The following is a 26,278-nucleotide window of genomic DNA, read 5'->3' on the forward strand; positions in this document are numbered from 1 at the left end:
TATATATATATATATATATATATATATATATATATATATGACAGTACAATGCGGCCTTCAGGTGTGAAACTAAGGGCGCATCGGTAACGGTTCCTTTCGCTGGTGTTCCCAGTGCACGCTTACTTGAGAAAATCAAAGGGCAGGCAGAGAGTGAGAGCGCTCTTTCGACTCTTTGCTTGTTCCAAAGTTCCTTTAAAATGTATGCTCTGCGAGCACCAGCAGCCGCCAGAGATTATGGCGGCTGCTGGTGATTGTGAACACCGCTACGGCGTTCCTCGTAATCAGATCGTGGCTTTCATTTCATTCCATTTATGCTACGTAAAACTCCGTAATTTTTTTTAAACTAATGTCATGCACTCACTCAGCGTCACCGTCAGGCGATATGTATGAACCGCGTGCGTGTGCAATATAGAGAGATAAGAACCACAGACTGGTGCGTTTGAGCAACATTCACGCAGCTCTTGCCATACTTTTCTCACGAGTGTCGCCTTAACTCTCTCCCTTTCCCACTTAATTAAATACAGTTCGCCGAGCGCCATCGCCAGGGTCGTTAATTGTCCGCTGGCTAATGAATCACTCGCTGTTGATTTATTATCATCGAATGGCGGCCTATGAATCATACATGCATACTTGCAGGTCAATGCAAACGGCCAAGTCATTCTTTCACCACTGACGACAGGCGGTATAAGGTCGCGCCACCGCAGATATATGGGCAACGACTTTGTATATAGCGATGTTTTCGGCCGTTCGTGAGGGAAAGTGCTCCTGCAGCAGTACACTGTAGAGCTATAACTGCTAGGCAGGGTAGCTATAGCCGGTCTGAGAACTGGCGAACCTCCTTGTCTTTCCGCTTATTCCTGCTCCCTTCCTTCCTTCCTATAACTGCTATAGGAGGGAGTTTGCATATTATTCGCGCACCTCTATCTTGCATCCGTGGCATCTAGTGGAAACTGGTGTGCGCTGTACGACTGACGCACGCGCCGATTGCCTCAAAGAACAAGTTGGCGTTGTCACTAGGGAAGTGTGCGTGGCCCGCATGTATATAGTGGTTAGAGCATCGGGCTGCTGCGCTGGCAGACCAAGGTTTGATGCCGCCATGCAACAAGAATTTCTTTATTGAAGCGAGCCCGAAACGATGCGGTACAGGAGGCTACCTATATACTACAATATCGCAAAGTGCCCTGTAAGAAGCAAATAATACTTCGCGCTAAGAAGCACACATCGAGGACAGCGTCGTCTGAGAGTATAGGGCTCCGTATCAACGTCAACTCACTGTTGCTCTTTAGCATGCACTAAATTATATGTATACCCCAGGTTTTCCTTTTTTTTTTTGCATTTGCCTCCTTCTAATCGCGGCCAGCTTAGTCATACAGGAGTCGCGAACCCGTGACCTCGTGCTCAGTGCCGTGGCCACTGGGCCACCGCGTAGAAGGAACATGGCGCTTCTCCACCAGTATATAGAGAGCCTATGTATATACTTGCAAAACAGCGTTTGCATTTAGGCTCTCTACATATGTATAGTAAAATAATTACATTATGGAGTTTCTACGTACCAAAACCATGATATGATTATGAGGCACGCCGTATATATAGTGAGATACTCCGGGTTAATTTTTACCAGATGGGTTCCTTTAACCTGTACCCAACGGTAACGCACGGTACACGGGTGATTTTGCATGTCGCCCCCATCGAAATGCGGCCGCCGCTATATGTATAGTAGGAGAGGACGAAGCACCGAGAGGGTATACGCTTTAAGTGAATGGAAGCGTATAGTCTTCAGGAGCCCACAATCCTTGAAACTACATAGTTTTACAAATCTGTCAAAACGGAGGCGTGCCCCGCTGTCATATCAGGCGGAAATGGCCCGCGCGACGATGCTTGAAACTGAACGTCGCGGCAGACACGCACACGCGGCACGTTTTGCTTGGCAAACAGTGAAAATTAATCAAATTCTGGGATTCAATTCGATACGCCATCCGTGTTCCTGAGGAAGTGTATATATTGACGGACTCGCAACAGGCATGCCGGGCGTTCCTATCAGGACACGGCATCCCGAGAGCGGCGCACCAAATTCTCAAACAGATCCCGCAAAATACACCAACCACACCTCCCCGCATCCACTTACTCTGGACCTCTGGTCATACCTCGCTGCCGGGTAACGAACGCGCACATGCGGTTGCCCGAGAAATTTCCCTCCGGGCGACTCGGCGTGGTGAGGCGACTAGTTCAGAGTGGGGGGATCCCTTGCTCCGTTACAAAGACATACTCCGTCATTATACACGCACTCGTCGCACCCACGCCGCACCACCGCCGTCCTTCTCGCGGGAGGAAGCGGTGGCATTACGCCAGTTACAAACCGCAACTTTTCCAAATCTTGTCTCTCTCAATAAATTCTATCCACACTGTTATGCAGATCATTGCCCTGGCTATGGCAGGTCGCCCACAATCTTCCACGTCACGACTGAGTGCACTGCAAACCTCTTTCCTCCCTTGCCAACTCTCCTTTACCCCCTACGCAACAAAGAGCTGTGGGACGATGCCCTCCGCGACGGACCTCCCGAGGTCCTCCGAGCTGTGATACAACGGGCTCGAAACATCACCGGAATCATCTTAGGGACCCTGGACTGAGGGTTCCTCCCACACTGCTCTCGCCATTCAAATATTATTAATGAAGATGTTTTACTCTCTCTCTTGCGCACTAAAACAAAACAACGATCTAATTATGAGGCGCGCGTGGGGGACTCTGGAATAATTCGGACTCTGGGTTCTGGAATATAGTGGTGGACTCTGGATTAATTTTGACCACCCTGATGTTCTTTTAACGTGCACTCAATGCGCGATATACGGGCGCTTTCGCATTTCGCCCCCAACTAACCAATGCAGTCGCCGTGGCTGGGAATCGAACCTCGCGCTTCGCAGTCCAACACCATTCACCGCGGCGGGTGCATATGCCGCGACGAGCCATATATAGTATTTTCTGGGACTGCCATCATTCACACTTCGTCCCACACTTCATTACGGAGCATTTCAGTCTGGCGTAGCAGCGGTGCATGCCAACACCTCCTATAGATAGCATACGGAAGGTGGACTTCCATCCATGACGTCATGCTACCTTGCCCCACAGTCATAGAATGTAATGGGGATGCTCCCGAGTAAGCCGCGGGGAATTTGACGTCATCGCTTTCGTCACACTGGGCTTGGCAATGGAAATTTTGGTCCAAGTAGTATGACGTCATAAAGCAGAGTCCACAGGCCTTCTATCTACAGGAGGCGTTGGGTACACTCGGTTACGATATCGCCTGGATTGAGCGTTGAAATTCGATTACAAATATGTGCAATTAGGTGCGATTTTCAATATTAAAAAAAAGGGTGGGTCCCTTAAAATGTGACTGCCTTCAAACTTGCCATATAAAAACTGAACCCAATAAGGCTCTAATCAAAAATTTAATTAACATTCTTTGAAATTAGTCTTGTAAAACTCACGTTGTTAGCGGCAAAGTATCTCCGATTCACCTAGGAACTCCTCAGCAAAAACGTTACATTCACTGCATTTATAGCTCTTTAGAGCGCAGCTCTTGGGCTCTTAGGCGTCCTGGGTTGAGCGTCGGCATACCTCGGCGTAACCGCGTGAATGCACTCGAGCCGCTGCTCGCGCGTTCGTCATCGTCTTCTTCCACAGCCGGCTCCGATGTCGCTCATCATGCCAGAGTTCCGATACTGCCCCTCCGCTCTGCGAAGGCGCTGACGGCACAGACCCGCTGCCAGTCGGTGCAGTGATTTCAGCCTCAATTTCTTTGCCTCAATTTATCGCGAAATGAAAACACGCTTAGATCTGCGCTCAAATTTCGCATTAGGAAGTATCGTGATAGTTGGACGTTTTTTATACAAAATCTGTATATAAAAAAGTAACCGAAACGCACAGCTGCTGTATGCTGATCGATGAAGTTTAAAAAGGCACCACCGTTCTGCATAAAGCCGAAAATAAGTTCGTATACATAAAACGTGCCATATGATCGGACCGCTCATGGGTATACGTAAAGCACACCAGCCGGTTAATAGGCTAGTGGACTATATTTAATGTATTCTTTGATTTACATTGTTTTCTTTGATTTATAGACATTCGGTATGTCTGTGTGCCTGTTCTTGACCGATCCTGCATAATGAGTATGTGACGCTGCGACGCAACAGATACAGGATCCCTGAACGTTACTTGGTACACGTCGTGTACTTTCCTGTCCATACACCCGCCCTCCCCATTCTTCCCTATATAGCTAGACAAGCACAATACATCGCCTTCGTCCTCGTTGCATCGCTGCGTACAGACGTATCACACAGTGCATCCACTAGATTCGGACTTGGCCTTTCGGCATAGCGTGTGAGCGATGTAGCCCATAAACATGAACATTGCATGACGTTACACGTTGCATATGTATAATATGAAAGCATACAAAAAAATTATATGCATCGCCGTTAGTTATAAAGCAATTACCGCTATACGTAGATTCCGTCATGTGCATTGGATCTGACGAATATTTTTTATTACCCTCCCACCAATTTCGCTTCCTCCGTTAAAAAGGAAACCCCTGAGGCTTCTTTTTTCCTCATCGTTTGCATTACTTTCAGACCGGATGTGAACGGAGATGCTTGGACAAGTGTATACAGTTCGGGGACATCGACGGCATTGAGAGAGAGAATGAAGAGGAAAGGCAGGGAGGTTAACCAGATATGAGTCTCCGGTTTGCTACCCTACACTGGGGATGGGGGATAGGGGTTAGAAAGATTACAGAGAGGAAAACGTTAAAAAATAAAGGTAAAAAAAAACACGCACACATGGAGGCACACACGGACTCTTGCCTGTGTCAATGGAATCGCGTAAATTTTAATTAGTAAACAAGCAGTTCACGATGCGTGTTATATTTATAGAGATTGCTGGGCACTCGAGGCATGCGGTATTATTGGATTCATAAAAGAGAAACTGCCGACAGAATTTTTGGCGTGGGTCTCTGCGGGGTAGTGAAGAACAATGCGACACTGGGTCACGCTCGCTCGACGCCGAAGCCTTCCCTTCCCAGAACTCAGCTTCCGACGACGGAAGTGGCTCGCCAAGCACGAGGAAAGCGAAAGTCGTGCAGAAACGATCGACGACGATTATCAACGTAAGCGAATAGCCGAACGCATCTACCTGTAAAGCTATTCCATTTATCAAGCAAACGATGTGCTTATCGTATATTTTCTGCAGTGAAAATGTTCAGGTATAGCGTTTGTTGTGTCATTGCGTCATTGAGTATAAAGAACAAAGCCATGAACCAGCACATCTGTAGCGACGGTGTAGCTAGTTATATGCATATATGCCGATGCGTCGTATGTAAACGTTGTCTCCGGCTATGTGGCGCGAGCTCCGTCGTGAGGGGCAGCTGCCCTCCTCCTCTTTCCTGTATGAGCGCTCTCCCGCAGCCACGGAAAGAGGAGGCTGCGGGAGAAGAGGAGCGCAGGCCTTCTCGAGCGCTCTTAGCATAGTACCCGGATATAAACATTCGGACGCCACGAGACCCTCGCGCAACAGCACGTGCGTGTCAAAGAGCTGTAACGCACGGCACTCCGTGGCGAACGAGACTTGCGACTCGGTTGTGCGAGAGCACGCGACCTTCGCATCGGCGTCTTTGTATGTCGGCGGTGAAAGTCCGTCCGCGCGACCACCGGCTGCGAACCACAGAAACGGACGAAAGAGCCAACGAAAGCTATTCGGCTGAATAGCACGGGAAACGTCCTCAGAGAGGGCACGTTGAGCCAATAACATAACAGCGCGAGGGAGCTCGGAGGTCATTCGCGGCTGAAGAGCAAGATACCGGCGTATACCGCCATCATCGCGATTCGTGTTGTTCCATCATTCATTTCGTGACCGACACAAACAGTGGGACATTCGTAACATTCGAGCGTATAAAAGCTGCTTACGTTTAGAACGCTTAAGTGGGCGGAATCTTGATATACGGTGCTCCGTGCTTAGGTATTCGCCCGAAGCCGAGACCGTGAGCTCGAGAGACGACAATGAAATTCGTTGAGCGTCGACGCCCGCCAACACCTGCACCAACCATCTGTGGAAATTTTGGTTGCTGCTGGTTCAGGCATTACATAATCAGGCTCAATTTGGTTAGTCTCCCCATATACCTCTTCTTTGTCGTTACTCTCCTTACTAACTTAACACATATAGCTTTTTCAAGCCGCTTCGATGAGTATTTCTTGAATATTTTCCTTTAGTTCGTCGCATAGCCACCGCGGTAATATCCTCAGAGCCCATATTGTAAGCCATTAATAATAAAATCAGCACAAATTCTGACTGCCGTCCGCGGGCCGTCATTCAATTGCTCACAGTTAAGCTTTTATCAGCATTCGCCAAAACATCTTTGGATATGCGTGCACGTCATTTTCCGACGACGTTCGTGGGTATGGGTACTCACGCGACGTCACGTATACGTCCATATTACTGCCCTATTCGCAGCTTCCACTATGATGCTGCAGACAAGCGGATCGAAGTATAGTCAACGCGCCGATTTTCACCGGCTTAGCTGTGCTATGCATAACATGACTTCAGTCCGTATACCGCATATACGTCTGCCGTAGGAAGCACGTTGCTGAGAGTCCGAGAAAAAGAAAAGAGAGAGAGAGAAACGGTAGGAGGCGAGAGGATAAGTGTGCGTGAGAGAGAGAACGGCGAAGAGAAAATCGGAAGGAACAACCAAGCACTGAGGGGCGCAAGAAGAAAAGGAAGAGGCGGAGCGCGCAAGCGGCGGCGCGGACCCGAAATTAAATCGGCGAGTGCGCCGAGACGAGAGAGAGAGAGTGCCCGGCGAACCACGCGCGCGCGCGAGAGTGTGAGCGAGCTATAAACGTGGGCTCCGGTATAAAAATTACACGGCCCGGGACGCTTTATTTGCTTTACGCAGGTGGTCATTATACGGTAGGTCCCGCGGCCGAGAAAGCGTCGTGTCCTCTCCCCCCCATCTCCTTTCCCACAGCGCGAGTTGCCACGGCCGCCAAATTAATTAGACTCTCGTTGCAGCGCGAGCACGCGCGGACACGAGTGCCCTTTTTTTTCTTCTTGCGCTCGCCGCGAGCACGCTCCAAGACCGCTCGTGCTCGTCACCGTGGGAGGGCAGCGACGCGCTTGCGCCAGCTCGGATGGACTCGTATACGAGCTCTGGCGTTCGCGCATGTGCGTGTGTGTGCACAGTATGCACGCGCTGCGTGCCAGCTAGGTGTCCCACTGGACACTCCTTTATGCCCCCGTGTACGTGCCAGCGACTGTAGCGACCTAATGCAAAGCGCGCACGTTCACGTTTCCTGAAACAAAATCGTTGCAAGCATGGAACGTAGAGACCATACATAACTTGTGAAAGAGAAAGCTGGCATTGATGCCGAAGAAAATTCTTAATAGAAAACATCAAGATTCTCTCTCTCTCTCTCTCTCTCTCTCTCTCTATATATATATATATATATATATATATATATATATATATATATATATACAACATAGGGGAAATTACTTCTGCTTAATAAATGGAACGAAGAAAGGATAAATTAATGGAAATTAAAGTGGATGAAAAAACAACTTGCCGCAGGTGGGAACCGAACCCACAACCTTCGCATTTCGCGTGCGATGCTCTACCAATTGAGCTACCGCGGCGCCGTTTTCCCATCCACTTTCTTGGGTATTTATGTGTCCTATAGTAGCACCCTGGGAGTGTTAGCCAGTGCCACCACTCACAGACCTTGGCGGCGGACGTGGAACCGAACCCACAACCTTCGCGAAATGCGAAGGTTGTGGGTTCGGTTCCCACCTGCGGCAAGTTGTTTCTTCATCCACTTTAATTTCCATTAATTTATCGTTTCTTCGTTCCATTTATTAAGCTCAATTTCCACTATGTTGTCATAGGTGTCAGTGTTTGTTGGCTTCACATGATATGACTAATAAAAATCGGGCCCCTCTGTTAACCCCTTTCTTCTCGTTTATATATATATATATATATATATATATATATATATATATATATATATATATATATATATATATATATATATATATATATATACACGCACAATTTAGTTCTTCGTCAAGACGTCTCCTCCATCTTCCTCTTTTTCCAAAGAACCCCTTTCGCTTAAGTTCGCTATATTGCGGTCCACGTTCAAATCCGTCAGTCTTGCATATATGTGCTGTGACGGGCTCTATGTAGACCCTACCGCATTTCGCAAGCGGCGCTCGGACGGAGCAACTCCCGGCAATTTTCGCAAGGCTAGGTCCAACTGCAATATACTGTTGCGTTTCGCCTGCGACACGTGGTTTTGCCGGCGCGACTGCGGCGGGGCGGCAGACATTTTGGCCCGATCGTCGTCGCCGCAACACTCATCGCCAGGTGTTTCCAGGCGCGACTGCGGCGATGCGACCGCCTAGGGATCATCCTCGCATTCCAGTCATTGTGCCCGAAACAGGCGATGCCAAAGCAGGGATCTCATTCCAGTCATTGTGCCCGAAACAGGCGATGCCAAAGCAGGGATCTCGTTCCAGTCATTATGCCCGAAACAGGCGATGCCAAAGCAGGGACCATCTTCTCCTTACAGTCATTGTGTCCGACCGGCAGCGCCACGACAGGGTGCTACGAGATCGTGCTCGACATGGTGCTACGGCATCGCTACGACAGTGTGCGTCACCATTAGCCCATTGTACATTCACGTGCTCGTCTTTCGAGGGGTTCCTTCTTGCCCTCAACTGCGAGAGTATAAAAACAGCTGCCCCCGGACGCCAAAAGGAGGGCTCCGATTTCTTCTGTTGAGTGAAGTGCTCTCCCGTCTCTCTACTTCGGTCAAACCTGACCGCCAACTCTTTGCGATGTTAAAATAAACAAGTTGTTTCGTTGTTACCAGTCGACTCATGCTTTGCCGGGACCTTCGGATGCTTCCAGTTGTACCCCAGGCCGCCAGGCCAACGCTACCCTTGGGGCTTGCGACCCAGGTACAACCACGGGCGTCAGCGCCGAGTTCCCAACAGATCGTACCAGCGGTCGGATCCAAACAATACTAACACCCCCCCTCCCCCATGCACCCCTACGCCCCGTTTCCTCCTTTTACTGATCCTTTCCCATTACGCTATTACACTGACAGGGTATTCATGCTCATATGCTGTCCCACTAAAAAAAATCTCCATCGCAAACTCCCACATACTTCACGTTTCGTTTCGCCGTCATGCAACGATCGACCTTAATTCCTGCCTTTAAAAACGAACCGCTTATCTCGCTAACTTCACAAGCGCAACCTCATTTAAGCATCGAAATTGTCAGCAGTGCTCGTTCACTGCATGTTTTGTTGGGTCGCGTTCAACGCGTTGTTGATGTTGATATATATTTGGTTCTCTAATTGGACCAGAATGGGCAAAACAATTTGAAAATGCAGTATTATGAGCCTATAACGCGTCGCCTTCATTATACGTCTTCAGTGTTCATGTACTGAAGGATTGGTTGGCCATTCATGACACGCTCTTCATTTAATTAACCTTATATACGTTCTCTGTCAACTTTCACTGGCATTGTGTTCCGAGAACACATGTGCGAACGCGCACATTGATTTGTCTTCATAAGCTGGTGGGGCACCTGGTAATCCTGCAGCAACACACAATGACCAATGTCACTAATCGGCTCGCGTTAGCCCTTCACGCTTAACTCAGGCTATAGTTTACGTTGTCGTTGGTAACCCCGCTCAGGAGCATGCATGCATGCACTCCTGCACTCCCAACGTATACGCGCCCCCCACTTTCATAAACCAGCATGTCCCGGGCCCCGACGAGATTCCGACCAGTTACAAAGCGCGCGCGTAAACGTTGCGTGCGCAAGTGAACGCATCAGCATGCACACCTGCAAGAGACGCCCGGGGCGACGCTTAACGAAAATTGATAACCTCAGTGTCGTTAAGAGCTGCCTCGCGCCCTACACCTTCGTCAGCTTTTCTTGTATAGCCTTCCTCTTTCTTTTTCTTGTTTGTCGTGTATATACACAGGATGCCGCTGCCCGGACGTTTCCACATTTTACAGCTGCCTTCCTGGAAGAGTGGCTGCGTGTTCGGGGTTCTCCGGGAGGCTGCAAGTGTTTTACTAACGACGTAAGGTTATTTCTGAGTGAAAGATAAGGAAAATATCACCGAGACAACGCGTACATACAACGCACGCGGGCGCAGTACCGACCAACTTGGCACGGGAGCATGACGACGACGCACATTTGTACATGTCAGCGCCGTTATTAAACCTAATTATAGAATCTGGCATGCGCGCGATTTGCATAATCTAACTGTCCGACTATGCGCCTGTAATTGTTATTAATGTCGGCTTAAATCCGATAAGGCCGCCGCCTGATTCGTACGGAGAGAGCGTGCAGAGGCAAAAAGTTGGCTTGGGTAGCCGTCTTCGTAATAATTATTCCCCCGCTGTCTTTCTCGGGCGGTTATGGAAGCTATAGTTTGGTCCGCATTTAAGCTCTCCGAGAGTGGATGCGACAACTGCAGGTAGCGTCATTCGAGCTATATATAACCAGCATTTCGAATCAATCGCCTCGAAGACGGTAGACAATTAACTTCATTACTGTCGTTATTACAATTAATCCTAATTACCTTTTTTACGCCACTCGAGACCAGCAAGGCGGAATAAAGCAAGCGTCTATATGAAACGAATGCCAGCACATTGGTGAGCTGCCGCTAAGCTGAATGCCACAGCCCACACGTGGTAGCCTTGCGCAGGCTGCTCGAGCGACCGATTCGTAAAACATTAAGCCATCCCCGCCAGCACCCTAGAATTAGAGCTTAACTGGCTCCTAAATCACGAGCTTGTTTTAACCGTAACACGCCTCACGTGCACGCCGATTTCGCCATTAGGGCAGTCCGCAGCATTTCGCAGCTAGGCGAGAACGAAGCCTCACGCTCGCGCCTTGTCCCGGAGCATGCGTGCAGTCTCAGGTTACGCCGCACCGCGCCCCTCTCCACGAGGGCTGACGGAGGCACAAACGAATGCGTCTACTCCAACGCCGCCGGCACCAGCACGCAACGCAAGAGCCGTCGCCGCGGCGGCGAGAAAAGCCGCTCAAATTGCGCGCGCTCAGGCGCCTCTCGCGCAAGCGGACTACTCAGGCGCAACGCTGGGACGGCGAAAAAATTCCGATCGGCATAAACGAATGCCGAACGGCGTACCGCGGGCGGGCCGTGCCGGTGGTCCGTGTTGGGCGGGAACGCACGCTGACGTCATTCGCATGGCTCCGCCTATTCCGCATGCAGTGTCCCGCCGCGCCGCAGTCGCGTACTCCGAATAGGCGCGGTTCCCCGGGCGTCTGTCTGCGGTGCCCGTGCCGTGCTCGGCGGCGAATTCCACGGCGGGTGCGATAATTGCTCGCTTGGCCGGCGGTGTCGGTTTCGCGTGCAAATTGTGCGGCGGGCTGCCGCCACTGCTGTTTCTTTCGTCGCCGTTGTGCGCTGTCCAGTCGCCATGCCTTGAACGCGATGTCCGCGCGGCTGTCTGCATGCGGCGTTTTGACACCCCCGCCTGGTGCTTTTCCGTTACGGCGTGGTCTCCAAGAGTGAGCGAAGCGAGGGAATCACTTGGTTTTGCGTGTCTGCACTGAACGAGTCGTTTCTCAGCGATTCCCTGTGGATGTGCGCGGACTACGTGAGCCGGCTCCTGCCGCGACGCGGGACTGGCGCGGCGACCGCCACCACCACCGCGGCCCGTGCTGTCCCCGTGGTCTCTCGTCAAGTGACCGCCAACTGACGTCACGTGTGACGTCACGTGGCATGACGGTGAGTCCCACGTCCTTCCCATTGAAGCCGCCGGTTAATGGCGACTGCCCATGGACGGTCATTGCGGAAGTTTGCCTTTTCGTTTTGTCCGGCCGTCCCACGGGTCTAAACGACGCGCTACTGTGGAAGTGATAGCAGCCTCTCACGCCCGTGGGGTAACTGGAGAAGCCCAATCTCCTTTGTGGAAACAAGGATGGATCGTTGGTTGATAATGAATAAAACGTACTTTAGATTTCACCATGACACGCGTGCAACATTGCGGAGTGCAGCTATTCATGCATTCCCCAGCTTGTGTGACTTTGATGCGATCACGTTTCACACTCCCTGATATTTTGCGGATTGCAAAGCCCAGACACAAGGACAAACAAAAGCAGGGCGCACAGCGAGCTACGGGAAGGAAAACGTCCACACGCCGCGTCCGAGCTTTCGGGGCCTTATAACAATAACAATCAACTTGCTAAGTGAAGTCAAACGTACTTGTTCGCGAGAAAAATACAGCAATATTCCTGCGGGATGCAAAGAGTAAAGGCGAAACGCCTGATGAAGTTTTAGCACCCTGGCTAATGGTACAGCCTGCAGCAGTACGTGGACAACACAGCGAGGAGAAAAAAAAGAAAACATTTTATAGACGTATATAGCATCATGCTCATGTTCAAGTGTTATGACACGCATAATTCTAGATAAATTCGAGACGTAGACATATATAGGCTCAAAGACATTTTTGTTTTAAAACTGTGACTAATACCCCATTCATTGTACAATATATCATCTACAAATCTCTCTCTCTCTCTCTCTCTCTCTCTATATATATATATATATATATATATATATATATATATATATATATATATATATATACGGTATTGCGAAGTTCCTTTACTGGTGGACGAACAGATAAAGTTGAATAGCACCAACACAAGGCACAGTATCTATAGCCGAGACATGTATTTCCCGCCGGTGGGTCCTTGGCTCGTTGCGACAAATGTTATTTGCTTACGGAAATATCGCGCTATGCATATTTAACACTTTTCCCTCCTTTACCTGTCGCCCACTTATACGAAACCCAATTTGATAGTTCAGTTATTAAACGAATGAAAAAAAATTCATCTGATTGTTGTTTACGTTCGTATGCTAAAAAAAAGATTACCCATGTTCTTAGCGAAAATGCAACGTTCGAAGTGAGTGAAATGAATTATAAGCTCCACGCAGTCAATGCTTTGGAATTCACAGCTATAGTGTCACTTGTTGGATCATACGTTTTTGTGAGGTATATGTATACGCCCTCCATCTGTCGTATATAAAAGTAAACGTATCTGAAATGTTCTTTTTCATGACATTTTCTTTCTTTCTTTCTTTAATATTGCGTCATATTCACTCGTTTCTTAACTCCAGTTCAGGCTTTTGGTATAGGTATAATTGAACAATTTCCATGTATATCGACGCGTTAAGAAACGGCAGCTAACATGATGTATTCCGCCGGCCTGGATCCAATATGCTAAAAACTGGCAGCTAATATCAGCAGGAATATCACCAATGAACACGAAACGCATATTGAGAGTACTAAAGAAGGATTTGTGTATATCAACCTGGTTTAATAAAAATACTAAGGAATGAATTTTTTACGAAGTGTATACCTCATCTCAAATACCAGCTGGATGTAGAACTTTCGAAAAGTACCGAGACACTAATTCATCGACTGCGCCTTGGGACAGCATACACCAAACATTTCCTATATCGCATAAAATGTGATTCTTCCCCGGCATGCTCCTGTGGCCACGACGATGAGGATGTTCGCCATCTACTCCTCGAATGCCCCATATACGCGATGCAAAGGCGGCAGCTACAACAAGAGCTACACTCCATGGATCCTCATCGGCCTTTCTCGTTCGCGAAATTGCTGGGCCCATCGCCATCGAAAATAGCACGGTGAAAAGCATTGAACGCACTAGAACATTTTAACGAAGAGATAGGCATCCTTAACAAGTACTAGATATCGCATTGAATAGTCACACGATGTTACTATAACTTGCTTCTATTATTTGTAATTATTAGCGCTTGTACATTACGTGTTATACTTTTTTTTTTATCCTGTGCGTGCATTATTTTACCTCTGTGTAATTCCTCATTTGTTTACATGTTCACCGCAGTCTGCATAACGGCCGCTTGTGTGTTTGTGACTTTGTTTACAAACTCATTGTAGTGTAACTTGCATTTGGCTTTTATATTGATAAAAGAGAGAGAAAAGGATGCATAGAAAGGCAGGGAGGTCAACCAAAGGTATACTTCCGGTTGGCCTGATAATACGTTCATGGGCGTATAGGACTGTGTGCTGTGGATTTCTGACCCTATGACGGGGTTTCTTTTCATTTTCTTACACATATTTTTTTATATTGTTTTTATCTGCTATGCGAAAAGGAGTAGCCGTGACCGCTATAAGGTGACTACGTCTCTTTCTTCTATTTTCATTTCAATTAAAGAAAAATAAAGACGGGAGTTGCGTTTTCCTTTGCGGGAGGTATGTGGAGATGTCTCCAACTGTCCTATATACGCATACATACGCCACCTCCGAAACGATTATTTTCTTTTTGCCCACTAGATGCAGCATCGCTTATCGTCTCAATCCATCTTTTATATCGAACGTCAAGTTAATCGTTAGGGTTTGTTGTTGCCGGCGTTTAATTTCGCAAACTTCATTTTTGAGTTGTTCCATCTCGAGCCTATATACTGCAGAAGCGACTGCACCCGCGTGGCTGGCGATAAGCGGCGCGCCATTATTCATCGCAAGTAATTTATCGACGATTCTTGTATGGCTGCGTGTGCAACGATTTCCATGCACATATCTCGGTCGCATAAGGCCGCGATTAGCCTACATCACCCCGCAGCCCAGCAGGAGTCGTGACGGTGCTAAGTGCCTTGATTAATGGAGCCCACACTATATGCATTGCATGACCCTTGACGTGTCGAGTCAACATCTCGTTTTCTTTTATTCATTCTTCGTCTCTATAGCGCGATTATAAGCGTGGAGACAGCACGCAATGTGATGCCCATGTATCATTGCGCGCACAGACTATTTTACTCCGAAATGTCAAAATTCAATTGAACTATCGTAATATGACATAACACAGGTACGTAGAATATTAGGGGAAGGATGGGGGCGACGTTGCTGAAGAAAAATGCAACTGTAGAGCAACCGAAACAAGGCGAGCTCGCAACATGAATTCAGAGCCATCGGCACGCTCACAAGCTCCGTTATGGTATACAGCATGCTTCTGACATTATGCGGGGTAACAGGTAGCGCAGTTACCTAAGGATCACGTTTTCGTCTAGTTGATTAAACCTGTGCACCACAGTTAATGGGGCCCGTACAGCACCAACACACTATAGGCAATGTCGCGCGCTTTATTATTCTCGATTTTTTTTCTTCTCCATCCTGCTCCGCGTGAACATGCTGTTTACTTGCCCAGTATACTGAAGTATGAAATACGCCACAGTCCACTACAAAAGTAACAAAGAAATATATGGCCTTACTATTGATTTGTTTATGTTTTTACTAGGTGGCCTCTTGATATGTGACAGAATATAATGCATCCAATTTTCAAGGGAAGGAAAGTGAATATGAACTTTGACCGAAAATGAAAGACTACCTACCTGCAACAAAGACAGAATTAATGGAATGGACGGGCAAATGAAGTGAATGCACTTCCAGGTGATGGGGATGCGGCAGCATCATTATAAACAGCGTTACTTGTGTGCGTTAGTTTTTTTTTGTTTTTTTTTTAGGGGCTCTGCCTGCGTTCTATCAGAAGGCATTTGATGTATAAGTTTTCCCCAATGGGGTGTTTGCCTGGAATTTTTTTTTTTTAAGCGAAGCTATTTGTGGCAAGGGTTCCGTGAAATTTTCGTGTGTGCGAGCAAAACTATCATCATCAGCAATGGCTCGTGTCACTGCTCGCGCGTTCGTCGTCGTTGTCACCTTCTTCCACAGCAGACTCTGTTACCGCTCACCATGCAATCCCTCTGCGAAGGCGCTGACGGACTGGCCCCCTGCCAATCGGTGCAGTGATTTCGCTCTCAAGTTCTTTGCCTCAATATATCGCTAAATTAAAACTCGAATGCATATAACGAATGTGTATAACAAAGGTATAGCACGACTGACCGCAAAAGTGTAAAAATAAATCTGTGTGTGTAGCTTTCGTCACGATGACCAAGACAATAAATGTGTTTGTAGCCTTTGTTCAAAATTCTGTGTCACTTTTTTTGTCGTCTGCTCACAGCGTCAATGGTCATCCACCTCTACAGAGTAAAATGACTCATGATTTTTGCCCTTTTCTTTCTGTGCATTAGGTTCCAGTTTTCACTGCCGATATCCGTGGATACGACGTATTGCGTGGCGTCTCGCTTTTTCATTGCTTTATTTTTTTGGTTCTGACTTTATTTTTGGGTAATGAATTGCTTATTAGGTATTACTTTTAGGCTATCTGGCTGTAAATTAGCTATACAGCATCCAATTGGAGATCACACAGTAATTAACAGCAGTATAGTGACTAATTCATTAGAGTCCTTCCGAACTATAGGACTGTTATTTATAACGCACAATATAGATTTGAGCCACAAGTTTTGCTATTTCTCATACATCAAACCTTCCTCTTGTATGAGAAAAACCACGGCAGGAGCAATTGAAGCGTTGGCGCGTGATTCTGTTATTCATTATATAGTTTTTCTAGGTTATTTATAGCTACTCTTATATGATTAACCGGCTATGTCTGTTACCGGCATAACACAAAGAAAAAGTATAATACTGTGCATTTTGCATACAATACTTTATTTGCTATTGCGGGAAAAAAAAGTGATCGTCACGAAGTCACTGCTTTCTTCTGTTAATTTGCTTGTGTTTCAAGGCTGAGCGGTTTTCAACTTTGCACTTAGACCGCTGCAGATAAACAAAGTCAATAATTGTGCTGCTGAGATAAAGAAGCGGGCTATTTGTGAGCGCGAAAGGTCTGTAAACAAGGGTGTGGCTGATTTTGGGAGCTAGGCCAGATTTGCTCCCCTTGCATGACTGGTGCGAATACGACTGTTTAACGAAAACTGTTTAATTGACTGTTTAATTGAAAGCAAGGCACTAATTTTCTAAAAGGAATGTTCGTCAGCGTAAACGGCTGCTTGTCCGTAACTAAGAGGATACAAAGACGAGCCGTTGAAATTAAGGCTCTTGTTTTCCCCACATCGGACCACTGGCCGGCTTATTTTTACTCCAACAGCAAAGAGAAATAACTATATATATATATATATATATATATATATATATATATATATATATATATATATATATATACGCACACACGCTGCCGTTCAATCCAAGTGGGTGCAAATAAACCAAGGCATCTAATGGAATTGTGACAAGTTTGTTACATTGAACAGCTGAAATTCATTGCTTTGTGTCGAAACAGATTGACAGCTCATATGTGCAACAATCTAGAGATTTTAAATAATGAAAAGGTGATGAGCTACCTTACATTAATGCTGCGTCACTCTTCCCTTGCTTGCCAGTACTGATAGCTCGCACACAATGCTCTTTCTACAAAAGTGTTTCAATATAGAACCGGTCAGATTGGGCCACTAGATGCCCCGGCGTTGCAATTAGGATTCCTCCGACGCGCATAAACAGAGCTCAATTATAAAGTAATGCATGAAAACATTCTGTTAAGCAACTCGCATATAAATATTCTGAAATAGGCACTATATATTTTGGGGATTACTATAGTAAATGAATACGCATTATGTGAATACGCAAATGAAATGTATGCATTTTCAGTGACGCGGTTGGCTCCGTAAGATTGTACATTTATTTGTGCATATTTTAATGCTTGTACTAGAGATGGGCGAATATCAATATTTACGGATACGCATTGGATACGAATAGTTACCGTTGAATATCGAATCGAGTATCAAATAGTGAAACGCAGAGGCATATAAACAGCAGGAATATGTATTCCGGGATAATTAAGTACACCACGCCTGTACTGACTTGTGGGGAAAAATCAATAATTATATCATGCACAAATGATGAGTTTTAAATACAGGGCCACTAACATGTCATTAAAAAAGAGTACACTAATATTCTGTCAACCACATTTAGAGCCATGGTTGCAAACGAGCTCTTGAAGAATGAATGGCTGCTGTGTGACTAGCGTCCCAAAAATGCCTTTATATGGTCGCTGAAAAAAGATAAGTCCTTCAACGACTTTTTTTTTCCTTGTCCGCAACTTGTGTGTCGTAGATACGTGCAAAATCGGCCCTTCCAAAGAAAACATCATTGGTTATAGCGTAAAAAAATGAAACTGGTGCATGATTAGACCACTAAAGAAACTACATGACAGAATACAAGCAAAAACCACAGGTTGTCAGGTATGTACTTGTGGCTGAAAACCTAAAACCTGACAAGTCATTTGTTCCCACATTGCTTCAAACAAATCTGTTGTTGTTTCACTGCCGATAATTTGCGATACCACGTTTAGCAAACAAAGAAGGGTAACTATACTTCAGTTGTTTCTTGCGAAATATTTTGTAATTTTTGAGTATTCGGAAATACCGAACAGTTCCTCTTCGAATACGGATACGAATAGTCAGTGTAAGATATTCGATTCGTATAGTCGAAACTTCCGGTATTCGCTCACCCCTAATTTGTACCTATACGTAATCTTCATATCAGCTACAACCCCTCCCTCTATACCTGCATTTAACACTGGAAATTTCTGTATCTGTGGTTATCAAATGGCACCGGTGTCTGGCGACTACACACTGCCGCCAGTAATGCTCTGCCAAAAGCTAGATTTTTTTTATTTATTATTTTTTTTTGCAGTACCTGAGATCACTTCTCGTATCATGGCGATGTCGTTGCGGTAACACGTGTATTTAAAAGTAAAGCAGAAACTTCTTATACTGTCGGCTTTCTTGGCCATCGCTACAGGTCAAACAAGGAAAAAGCGCGAAAGTATTTTACGCAGTCTTGTAATATGCTTCTTGGTATACCTGATGTATTCTGTGTAGTGCATGAATACACTCACATACACAGCGCCGTTGTGCGCAGTAGCTATATGTCTATTTTTTCCGGCCCTTGTCAGTGACAAGTGTTGAAGCGAACACATTCCACGGGCAGCATGCGTGCGAACCGTCGGAACGATTCGCCTCTCTTAACGTGGCCCTGAATTCGAGGAAGTTGTCGAAAGCTACGACTGAAATGCCCGCTCCAGGGACCGAATCCCCAAGGATTTTTTGTTCGTAAGTGTTATTTGCCAATGGTCGGGCGACTTCGCTAAGATATCATACATCCTGCGTCAGCATTGGCTGAAATTTTCTCTTCCGATCAATTCTAGTGTAATAGCTGTTTCTGAATACGGGCCCAGGTCGTCAGTAGTAACTTAAGTCCGAATATGATGGCAACACAAGTCGCTGCTCCAGTTCGTGGCTGTTTGTCCACCATCCACGAAGTTCCACTGTCGCCATTGGCTGACATCTGTTTTTACGAACAGTTTTAGCTTAATAATGTTTTTTTTTATTTACACAAGCCGGTTTGCTGTGTACGTCTTTCACAATGTACGATGTTGTCGTCATCGTCAGGCTACCTCATGCGTCCTTAGCTTCACCCTTGCCGTATGGCTAAGAAAACAACCCTTTACTCACCGCTACCAATGGGGACCCAACTAATGCCCCGGATATAACACTACATGTCAATTTGACAAATGTTTTGCGCTCCATGTAGATTCTGAGAATCGTGCAGTGAGTGCAAGTATTTCGAGGGCCACAACATGACACTACTGAAGAAGTCTGAAAATGTTTGCACCCTTGAGAGGGTGTTGGTCCGTTCCATTGTGAACAGATTTATCATTCAGGCCATATAAAAAATTATTGTACACAACAGCGAACTCAAACTATCCTGGGATAAGAGAAACCGTAGTTGGAAACTGTGTTAATTTATACCGCGTGATGTGAACCGAAATATCTAACACAATAATTTGATAGCGATGGCTATTAAAGTTATTTTAATGTAGTTTTGGTGTCGTTGGTGTAGTCACGTCTACTTGTCGAAAAATTTGCCATAAACGAGAAAAAAATAATATCCCCATATTGACGATTCCACCTTGTCCCTTAAGAGTGAGGTTGTAAGCCATGAAACATATACCACGCACGCTCTGTATATCCAAAGGGCGGTAAAGTATTTAGTGGGCACATGTGGTAGACGAAGACAGCTTTATGTGCATCACAAAGATGAAGCCATTTTTGAGAAGATGGCGGCGTCCACTGCGAAGGCCTCCTGCTATCGCAGAAAATTAGCCAATGTAGCAGAAAATAAAATAGCTGAACTATGCTGATTTTTATAGTATAAACCGTACACATAACTATATAGAGCCCTAATTTGGAGCGTATGCACTCTCGTTCTATATGCTACAGCAATGGAATGACTTATCGATGATGTAATTCCACGTATTCGCCGTGAGACAAGTCGTGACTCGGCACACTCTATTTGCCGTTTGAAAAAGAAAACGAAAAGGCAAAGAAAGAAAAAAAAATCGCGCGAGTCCTGTCGTCTGCTCGAACTCTGACCTGCATAATTCGTTTTACACTAGCCGCGGCTCGTCATGATTACGAGTGAAGCAATTGATTGGATAACCGGTGATGGAACTCGAATTGTGCGGACCGGATGCGTTCATGGAATACGCGAGAAACATTGCGGCAGATCCGGCTGAAACTGACGCCCGGCGAGTCACGAACTGGTTTTTTCGCACTGCATCAATTCCGTCATCTCCGCTGTCATGTGGCTTCCGATTTGCAGTTCTCCCATTCGCACTTCTGCAATTCTGAAATGACTCAGTCGCCATGCACTTATGCTGCCCCACAAGGAGGCATTTAATGTGTTTTGATTCTTGTTTTTATTATCTGCGACAGCAGGGGGAAAATTTGGTTGCTAAATAGGCCGCTTTCTCGATACCATCGAAAGTGAGAAGTAAATACTCCTAAGAAAAAAAAAAAAGCTCGTAAGGCATCTACGGCATTGGTTAGTTAAAGAAACATTTAAAGAAGAAACAAACAATGCTAACTAACATAACTTTAAACTAAGAACCATGCAACAAAATCAGAAGCATAGATGTATCAGACGTACCTCTGTGCACATACACACCAACAGAGAGCTTTAGAATAGCTCAAGTGTAGTTGGCGCCAAAACGCATTAAATCTCATTTACGATGAAACCTGCATGGGCTTGGGTGCTTACAAAAAAATATTTAACAAATTTAATGAACACACCTAAAATGCATTGTGAATATTGATTTTCCTTCGTGTAGATCGATCAAATGAATACAACGATATCACCTGTTTGGCTTGAAATATTCATTTCTTTATGATAATGAACTACCATGCACCGTAAACTTAGTGAAGCAAAGTAGAAACAAACATCCAATAGTGTAAACATTGACAATGTCTGCAATCATTCATTTGCACATGGGTTTTGATCAGATGTAGATCAGCTCTGTCCTAAAACAAAATGAAAATGTGTTTTGAAGTACGGTAGCTGGAAGCTGAACGTTTTTAAATAAAATTATTGTTCATCAGTGTACACGCAAACTTTCGAAACAATACTGCGTATGTGAAATCGCATTTCCTATGTGTTATCATCGCCGTATCAATTATACAGCAACAAAATGGGCTTAAATAACCGTGATACCAGGCGTACTGCATGATTTCGAAGTAGTTCTGCTGGTTTTGAACACAATCTGCTGATTCACCGATGAACAAGGAAATCTACTAAAGTTTCTCTAACAGTAGAGTAACAATTAAGCGCGATATGTAAGGTAACGCAATGAATGACAAAAGAAAAAAAAAACCTTCTAACACAATTTGTTTCGAAAGAGATCGCGACCCCTTCAGGGCAGGAACACATTCGTAGAATATCATACTAATTTTTTTTAACCATTCAGTCGCTTCTTGATCTTTTGCACATAACATTAAAGCGTAGTTCGACCTGTCAATGCTTGTGATTGCGCGCACGTATAAATGCGATATCGTTTAGTTTGGGTTTGCCTTGTTCTGTAAGCCTGCCAAAATAAGCTGAAATAAAACAGACAATGAGATCGCCGATTATAGGGACCCTATCGAGAAGGAAAGGTGTGCACAGAAGAATATTATATCAGAAAGACATTCAAGTGTGGAAAACAATGGATATTCCTTATTCTTTGTTTCGCTTATCATTACTTCCTTTGTAATTGTGTCTTTATTTCGGAGATGAACGTGAAGTCGCGGCTGACGACCCAAACTGAATGCTGGATTTCCGAAATTTGTCCGCTGTGCATATATATGTGTGGTAAGATCGGAGACGGGGAATAGTTCACTTGGTTTATTTCGAGCAGAAAGGAAAGGTATTGCTTCACAGTCTACAGAAGAAAGGTTTCCCACGGGCCAGCTTTGAAGGCGCGTATTTTTATACGCATTCCCTGAAGGGCTCGCAATAATCAGGAAGGGAGGTATACGACTGCTGATAGCCTTTCTATACGAGACATGGAGTTTATCAACGCTTCGGCGACTCACCCGTGTCTACAACGCATGAAATTCTCAGACAGAACAATTGCCGGACAAGCATGTGTCCGGCTAACCCCACTGAATGCGACATCATGTATACTATACCGCCACAGCGGTGTAACAGAACGACGGTGACGGCGGTGACACAATGACAAGGAGTGCGATGTTTTCCTTTCGCTTGTTTTCGCTTGTTTCCACGAGACGACAATGACGATAACGACGACAACTCGGCGTAAAGGCGTAAACACAGTTTCGAGCGCTTAAACTGCTGTCGCAGTAAAATGCGGTGCTGAAGGACGTGAAAGTTTGGGTTTGTTCGGCGCATGGTTCGTTGCATCGAACCAATATTTCACTGGGCCACTGTTCGTGCTGACCCAGAGGTCGCATCATCCAATGCGCCTCTGCTTTTGAATGTGAGTTCGCATACTCGATTCGTAACCGCTGCATGCAGCAGTATTTACATGCCGACGAATTGCACGCCCGTGTATTTAGACATATACGTGCGTGTCAAGTAAAGCGATGTTTCTGGTGGAACGGGCTACACAGCGGGTCAGTCCGCATTTCTTCATGTATAGCTGAAGAATGCGCTTAAAGCTTCCAGGGGTTAATATGCGTTATTGCGCGCACGATTCCCTCTCTCTCTCTCTCTCTCTCTCTCTCTCTCTCTCTCTCTCTCTCTCTCTCTCTCTCTCTCTCTCTCATCTTGTGCATTCTTTGGTCAGCGTTCATTCATTTTGCCCCTTTTTCCAGCACGGAATAGTCATTACACTGGCTAACCACCCTGTCTTTGCCTCTATTTTCCTCCTCCTCCTCTTCCTATGGGATGTGGAATTAGTACAGAATCTGCAATTCGAGGCTATACGGCGTCTGTGTCATATAGCTATACATAGGTGTATATCCAGAACGAAATAACGCGTCCAATATTAATAAATATTGCCGTAATTTTCTTCTACTCTGTGGGATAGCGGAACGCTTTATAGCTGTCGGTAGCTGCAGTGTGTAGAAATAAAACTGGCACGCGTCCCAGCGCGCTCTACAGAGACAAAAAAAAATTAAGAAAACGTGAGTCGCTATCTCGCAAGTTATGCAACATATCTCCCGCACTCGCATTACGCTCTGATCGGTGCACAAGACGGCTATTCATCTCGCGCTTACTCAAGCGTGGGCTCGCTGTTGGACAGGAAGCCCGATAGCGTACGTATATATAACTATACACAGCAAATTGTGCCCTTCAACAACGTCTCACCCTCTTCTATCTCTCTTTCTTTATGTTGCGCCCGCGGATAGATCGTGAGCAATATACCGGGTATATATTATAGAGGCGTAAACGAGGTGCAGGTCGAGGTAATGTCGCGCCGCACTTAGTCGCGCCGGGTAATGAAACGACCCCGGAGAGAGAAAGATGAACGGTGTCGCAAGAAGGGCGGCTTCGACCCGGCACGAATCAAATTATGGGAAAAAAGAAAAAGACGAAAGAAAGGAAGGAAGAAAGGAAAAGGGAAAGAAAGAAAGAAGTACGAGATTAAATCGATAAAGAGAAACGAGCCGGCGCAGGACAGACGAAGAAACAAAAGGTGTCTGCGCTGCAGATCCCAGGGCGTATACTACGTAATACGCCGACGTGGGTCTTGTGATCTTTGCTCCATGGCGCTCTAGCGGGGCGAGTTCTAAAGGGAGCTCTGCTGCGGCGTCCCACGGCGGCACTACTACACTTCTTCGGCTCGTGTATGTGTAGCGGAGTATGTATACGCGTATATATACATACTCGGGCGTTGCGCGCTCGAGGCGACGAGGAGGGGGGCCGGCCGCCATTAGCAAATATGTGCGATTGTCCGAGGCATTCCTCCTTCGCGCCCTCTTTCCCTCTATTTATCTCCTGGGCCGAGACAAGCTCGCGGAACCTTTGCCACCGTGAGGTTTTGCGTGTGTTTGTGTGTATGTGTGCGTGTATGTGTGTGTGTTTGTGTGTGTATGCGGGTGAGTATATTGTGGAATGATCAGTGTGCGTAGCATGAGGACTAATAAAGGCTGCGCGCTCTCTGGCTTAAGCAATGCTTCGTTCTTTCTTTGAACTTCTTTAAATGCTTTCAGCTTGCAGACTTCGACAGCGAAAAAAAAAGATAGCCCCAGTTTGGACTCCCCCTCCTTTTTTTCTCCGCGCCTTTCTTCAATTCCACATTTCGCTTCTTAACCTTTGTTCTGCGATCGTTTTCTTGTTCTCTTATCAGTTCGCTTATCTGAAGCTATAGGGTCTATCAACGGGCCCGCAAGAAAAATAGCCCTATTGGAAGGCAGACGTGAAGAATGGCGAGTGAGGGAGAAGGAAAAGTGGAGTCGAGGGCATGGAAGAACCTTTAGTCGGTGGCTCTTGGAGAGTAATGCTTGTGTGTGCGTGTGTATATATATATATGAGAGCGACAAGGGGTATCGTAATAACTTGCGGGAAAAAAGTAACACGCATACGTACAAAAAGCGCGCAAGACGACGCGGGGAGGGGATGGGGAGAAAGTTGCGGAGCGCGAGAGAGAGCAGAGCAGCTTCAATCAGCAAAAAGAAAATTAAGATTTCTCGCTTCCAGAGCAGCGCGCCTCGCTCGGCATACTATATAATGGATTTCGTGACGAAGCTGCGGCGGGCAGCTCACAGCCGCTAACTTTCCCTTCCCCTCGCGCTTGTTTCTTCTTTGCCCTCTTCGCGGCGGCGGCGGCAAGGACTGGCTAGCTGTCGGGTCCGCGCATGCTTCGGTGGCGGCGGCGGGCCCAATTCTGTTCGCTCGTGTTATATATCCACGTCCAGCACACTCGACGCGGTTATGCGGCCCGGACCCGCCGTAATGCCCTTACAGCCTGTTTGCTCGCCTGGCCGATGCACGCTTCGCGGCTGTGTCAGTTCGTGGTCGGTTCAAGCGCCGCGTCTTGTTTTCTTTTCACACACATATATTTGTTTATTTTCCAGCAGCTCCGGGTATACCTATATACTAGATCGACCGTGTAAGCTCTCGGGCGTCGCTTAATGCCGAAAGCGCCGCCGCCGCTGCCGCCATTGCCGTAGTTCCGCAGCCGAAAGGTCGCGCGTCGTGGTAGAGATAGATAGACAGATAGATAGATAGAGCGAGCGAGGAAAGTGAAGCGAGAACAGAAGCATGCGCGGCGGCGGCGGTCCCGAAAGATCCTTTCCGCGCTGTCGCGGACTCTGTCCGCCGTCGTTTAGGACGGAACGCGTGTTACGAGCATGCGGCTCGTATGCATGCAGCGATATAGACAAAAGCGCGCGCGTATCCGCGCGACGTTTCAAGGCTCGCGCGCATGCAGGTTTCGACCTTGAAGACGCGGAGCGTCATGAGGGCGAGGAGAATGAAGAGAGTGAGTGAGGCAATACCGGTAACGAAAAAATCAAAATGAGAGAAAAAAATTATAATAAAGGGACGAAGCTGCCCTGGAACGGAGCTGCATGCATTCTGTAATACGTGCGAGGCGCGAGGGGTGTGCGCTCACTTGCACAAGGGCAATCGTTTTGGAGTATGCGTATAAACATATGCCCAGTCGCTGGCAGTCGTTCTGTGTGGAAAGATGTTTCGCGGCGCATAGATAGATGCTCGTGCCGGGCCAAGTGTAGAGGGCGAGCAAAGCACGAGCCGTCTCTGAGATGAGAAATTGAGCCAAGAAGCTGCTTAATCGAGAAGGAAGATGCCTTATCTTTTCTTTCCTTTTTTGATACCTGAAGCTTTGACCAACCACAGGATTTGTGTGTTAGTATACAACATTGAACAGCAACGACTGAGTTGTAGAATGTGATCAAATAATTTTGCCGCGGTAGTGGAAGCTCGTATACCATGTAGGCTATTATGGTTATTGGAATCCAGATAGGAAGAATGGAAATA

The 26,278-nt window shown here is 46.4% G+C and overlaps 1 protein-coding gene and 1 non-coding gene across 2 annotated transcripts in view; one reads left to right on the forward strand and one right to left on the reverse strand.

The window, feature by feature from the left end:
* Window positions 1–7,608: 7,608 nt before the first annotated feature.
* On the reverse strand, window positions 7,609–7,681 carry TRNAS-CGA (transfer RNA serine (anticodon CGA)). Its single transcript has one exon. It is a non-coding gene; the product is annotated as a tRNA-Ser (tRNA).
* A 3,665-nt stretch (window positions 7,682–11,346) lies between these two features.
* The window catches only part of LOC142571917 (transcription factor Sp9-like), a 172,715-nt gene continuing 157,783 nt past the window's right edge, over window positions 11,347–26,278 (forward strand). Inside the window, exon 1 of the mRNA XM_075680627.1 lies at window positions 11,347–11,826. The gene's annotated coding sequence lies outside the window, so the exon portion shown is untranslated. The remainder of the gene's footprint in view (window positions 11,827–26,278) is intronic.

This window comes from Dermacentor variabilis, chromosome 2 (assembly GCF_050947875.1).
Source record: "Dermacentor variabilis isolate Ectoservices chromosome 2, ASM5094787v1, whole genome shotgun sequence".
Taxonomy (NCBI): domain Eukaryota; kingdom Metazoa; phylum Arthropoda; class Arachnida; order Ixodida; family Ixodidae; genus Dermacentor; species Dermacentor variabilis.